Here is a 5,372-nt window from a genome sequence, read left to right on the forward strand (position 1 = left end):
TAGATGATATCTTGCCAGATGGCAACCAATGTGGTCTGGAGTGAAACCTAGTGCTCACTTGTCATCACAAGGCTGCAGTGAGCTGCAACAGGACTGCTCCTAACTGATAGTAAACACACCCAAATTTGGTAGAATATGCAGGAAGGTTAGAATAGAGTAGTACCTTATGTTTTAGGAAAAAGGTAGGGGTAGTACCTTATGTTAGAATAGAGTAGTACCTTATGTTTTAGAGGAAGGCACCTAGGGGGCAACTCTGTTGGATTGAACATGGAAGGGAGAAAGCCGCTTCTGTGTGACCACCTATAAGCACCTGGCTAGAGCTCCTTGCATACAAAGCATAGACCCTTTTGATCCACCTGTTTGTGAAGCCCAACCTCTGCATGGTACCTTTCAAAAAAGACCACTCCTCCTTGTCATAAGCCTTCTTGAAATCCAAACAAAGGATAGCGAGAGGCTGAGACTCCTCCTTGGTCCAGTCCACTATCTCCCAAGAAGTGAAGATGTCTAGTATGCTCCATTCTTGAACAAAGCTTGTTTGCGTCTCGTGGATGATGTCAGCTAGGTGTGGCCTCAATCGCAAACTCAAGACCTTGGCTAAGATCTTGTATGCGGTGTCCGGAAGGGTGATCGGTCTCAATTTTTTGATATCCGATCTGTTTCCCCCTTTCGGGATCAAGCATATCCACCCTTTGCTCAAGGATTGGGGAAGGGAGACGGAATCAAAGATCTCCTGGCATGCTAGGTGCATAGAGGTGAGGATATGCTCCCAGAAACACTAGAAGAAAGTAGGTGTCAAGGCATCCTTCCTTAGGCACTTTTGGGAGGGAGGGCTTTTAAGGCTTCCCAAAGCTCCTCATCTGTGAAGGGGGCCTCCAAACGTCTACTCACACTCATCGTGACCATTGAAGGAACTTGCTCCCAAACCGCCTTGCGGGCAATAAGAGAACATGGTGGAGAACATGTGCTCCAGAATCAAGAGAAAGTCCACTTGTCAACCTACCACTGGTCTTTACAGCTCTTGACGAAGTATCAAGTACTGCGGATGACTGTGTGCACAGTCATGTAATCCATGCACATTCCAACTTACAAAAGTCCAACTAGAGAATAGGGCTCGCCTATGTGTGGGAGCCTGCTCCAAAAAATTGGACTTTTATGATTTTCGGGGGGGTTTGGATGGGGAGTAGTCCATGTCTGTGCAACGTTGTACCGCTGCCATTGGCTCAATGCCTACCTTTCGTGCCCACTGAAGCATGAAGGAGACATCCACCTCGAGCATGTCCGCACATTGCTATAGCGACCAATAGTGTGGGTCAGTGAGCTGCACCATCGGTGACATGCAAATCATGCCTATCACTAGCCCCGAGCCGGGTTGCTCTGGAAGTAGGTCAATGCTCCATATGCTTGCCATAGATCCAGCCCTTGCGAACCCAACCAATCTTCCACCATGTGGGAGACTTGGTTGTTCATCATGGCATCAAACATCGTGGGTGTTCGTCACTCTGCCCCTGTGGCTGCGAACTGAAGGTCCTAGAAGGGGTGGGTATGTGAGCCCACCACATTGATCGAGCCCCCTTTGCGGGGCTGCAAAATCAGAATGGCCAGCTTGAGGGGGATGGGGTGGCCGTTTGGAGTCTCAATGTAGTTCCAGGGCCCCAACCTCCAAAAATTTCGCAGGGGGATTTTGGGATGCATCCATGGCTTTGAAAACCTGGAGGTGCCCCTCCTCTTGGTGCACGAGAAGAGGTAGAATCCTTCTGGAATGGGGAGGAGGGCACGGGGAGGGTTCAGCTTGTCCTTGCCTGTAGGCAAGAGATCAAGGCCAGGTCCAGCATGAGAAGAAGAGAAAGAACTTGTTGCAATGGGGAGTGGGAAGGGGGGGGGCATGTGATGATGGTGACCACAATAGGTGGAACAGAGGGAGAGGGGGTGGGGAGGAGGGAGGGGGGCATGTGATGACGGTGACTACAACAGGTGGAATGGAGGGAGAGGGAGGGGGTGGGGAGAAGGGTCCGGTGGTGGTGGGGGAGGTTGACGAAAGGTTGGAGACACCCTCCTGTTTGGTTAGGGTGGGGGTCTCTTGACTCTCATCCTCTTTAACAATTGGGGCAAGGCGATTTGCTGAGGCATTAGTCATAAGAGCATTTGCCCTAGCCTGTTTTGCGGAGGACGTGCTTGAGTGCTTTGTGTAGCTACTCCAGAAGGGGAGGTTGGGGGGGCACGAGGCGGGGGTGGGGGGTCTTGAAGGGGCATATCCGACTGATCCTCATGGGACTAAGAGTTCGACTCTTGCTCGCACATGGGCTTGAGCACATCGCCTATGATTCTTCAGAGTCATCTTGCTTGGTTTCTTTTTAGTCACCTTGGTCCACTTGTCCTCTATGGGTTCCACCCTAGGGGTCTGGGACTCCTGCTGCTGTTGATGCAGTCCAGGGGGCTTTCAGTGCCTGTCCACCTGTGGCTCACTCTGCTATCTCTGCCTGGCTTGGGATGAAGGCGGGGGCGACACTGAACCCTAACCTCAAGGGCAATCTTTGGCTACGTGTCCCATCTGTTTGCATTCAAGGCACTGTCTTGGTAGTCATGAGATGTCCAGTCTCTGTTGGAGGATTCACCCCCCTAGTGTCTCGAGAAGGATCCACTCTAGGAGGGACTCTGGGTCATCAACCACCAATCGAATCTTGAGGACGCCATCGCTTGCAACCACTGAATCCATGGACTCAGCAAGTTGCTCTAAAAGTATGCCAAACGCTTGTTTATAGAGGATGGAACGGACTTGTACTCCTTAGGGAGCTATGTGAAGTGGAGTGTCATTGGGAAACGAGGGATGTGGTGGGTCGAGAATCCATATCCTCCATCATAAAGCCATGGTACCACAGGATGAGGTAAACGATGTGAGGGACAAGAAGGATGGGGCTCTGCTCAACGAGGGACAAGGTGGTGTCAGGGGAGCTCAATTGAAGGAAGAAGACTCCTCTCCCATAGATGGTGACCTCTTGAATGTGATCATCCCCTAGGGAAAAACTCGCTTGTAACCAATCTCGAATCTATCTTTGAGAAGGGGTAAGTTCGACAATACGTCCAACCAGGGCCTTGTCTTGAAGAGCCTTTAATGCACTCTGAACTTGTTGCTTGTCTTTCGGCGAGAGCAAAACCTTTACAGTCGTGGGAGTTGAAGGTGTTGCCATTTGAGCCCCTCTTGCTAGACCAAGAGTCACTATCAAGTTTTGATTTTCAAAAACTCAAGCATAAATGTTGCACTTCCAAAAGGAAGAGGGGTGAAGCAAAAGCAAAAGGGGGCTGGTTGATGAGGCTAACAAGAAAAAAAGCTCGTCGTAGAGGAAGGGACATATCACCACCGAACTCCACCAAATAGGCTTCTAAACAAAAAAGGAAAAGTGCACGCCAAAAAAGCCGTTGAAAAGGTTGCAAAGAGGGCGCCTTGAAGCTAGAAGACCTTGTCGCCCAAGACCTTCGAATAGAAGCACAAGCCTACCATCTCTAGCAAAGGATAATTTACTAGTGGTAGCAATCTAGACCATGATGTCAGACTCTGAGACCATCATGTTCGAGTTGCAATCAACAACCTTTTATGAAGGCACTCGAACATCAAAACTATGAGCTTGCCTTTCGATCTTACATTTGCAAGCTACGTATGGTTGGTTGGACACGAGTGTCACGGCCTTGTTGAGATTGGTGCATCTGGATTGATTGTGTTTGGATCTTATTTTAACAATTATTCATATTGTGTTCTTAGAGTTCCTTGCATATGTGAATTGTAACAAGTTATTGCAAAAGATGTTGAATACCCTACCTGCATCAAGGGATAATGCAGAAAACATGTTAACAAGCATCGAGATGGATTATGAGACTATCCACGCTTGTCCTAATGATTGCACTCTCTTTCACATGAGCATTCGAATTTGGTTAATTGTCTAGAGTGTGGGGCATAGCATTATAGGTAGGACTTGGTAGGTCAAATCATCCCAGTAAAGATCTTGTGACACTTTTTGATCATTACGAGAATATAACACAAGTTTAGGTGCAAGTCCATAGTGCAATTGATGACATGGCATGCTACACATCGGTCCAATAATGATACTTTGAGAATTCCTTTAGATTGTGGTGCTTGGAAGCACATAGATAACATGTGGTCCAACATTTCATGTGAGCCACGTAACTTATGCCTTGGTATTGAGATGGATGGCATGAATCCTATGGAATTATGCTTGACATCTTGGTTGACATGACCTATGGAATTATGAATCCACTTGCCCATAGGCATTTTTCACAGTTTGGTGCACCTAGGCCTCTAACCTTAGATCCATCTAGTCCGTGCCATTTCACCCTCACTGACAACCTTGGCATCTAAGTCCTTTCGACCATTTACAATAAAATGCAAATACAAATTTCACATAAAGTTCGGTCCCCTAAAGAAAAATGTCATGCTGTATCGGCTTGAGCATAACAAGCAACAGCGACTTCAGAAATCCACAGCTGAGTTCAGCACATAGCAGAATTGGATGAAGCTGGAGGAGGAGAACAGAGGAAAGGCTGGGTGCTCAGGCCCAGTTATGGCAGGCAGGAGAATAAAGAGGAGTGACTCACTCCAAAATCTGGGATTCCAATGCTTAAACCCTTACATAAGCTTGATCACTTACATCAAACACCAGTGCCCTGCCATAGTGCCACTTCAACATTCTTTAAGATACCTCACCAGTAACAATGTAAAAATCCCCTCTACTATATAAGAACTTTTCCCCCTGCATAACTCTAAAGCCAACCTAATGCCTCTGTACTCGCCTCTGAAACACCTCCAAATGTATGCCTCATATGCCTTGTACTACCATGGTCCATCCACTCTTTTTTAATGTTAAATTCAAAATAAAGACAAACAATTTTGGAATTCACACAATAATGATGAAGTGCAAGCAATAAAGTCTGTTCATGGCTTCTATTCCCTGTACTATCATTTGACAAGGTGTGTATCATTAGACACCACACGAAGCCATCCTCTCAAAGACTAATTTATCCATTAGTAATGTCTCCAAATGTGGCCATTGTCAGAAACCAAACCAAGTGGCTGTGGTTGCTGTCCAATCACCAGCCCCTGCTGTCCAACCATCAGCCCCTTTGGCAAGATCTATAAGCTCAAATTGAAGGCAGCAAACAACTCAAAATACACAACATGATAAGCTGGAATATATGCAAAGTATTGCCGTACTGAAAGAACTCCAAAAGCATAGCCAAAGGCAAGATTGTGGCTGAATATAGATGCAGCCTACTCTAAATCCGACAAAAGTGCCTGAAGCAGATCCTCCTCACCACTTGTTTGCATGTGTCTGTAGAGAGGCCTCAGTGGAAGCCAAAAAAAA

Source organism: Dipteris shenzhenensis, unplaced genomic scaffold (assembly GCF_047967505.1).
Source record: "Dipteris shenzhenensis isolate YYH24624 ecotype China unplaced genomic scaffold, Dip_SZ_1.0 scaf0573, whole genome shotgun sequence".
Classification (NCBI taxonomy): Eukaryota; Viridiplantae; Streptophyta; class Polypodiopsida; order Gleicheniales; family Dipteridaceae; genus Dipteris; species Dipteris shenzhenensis.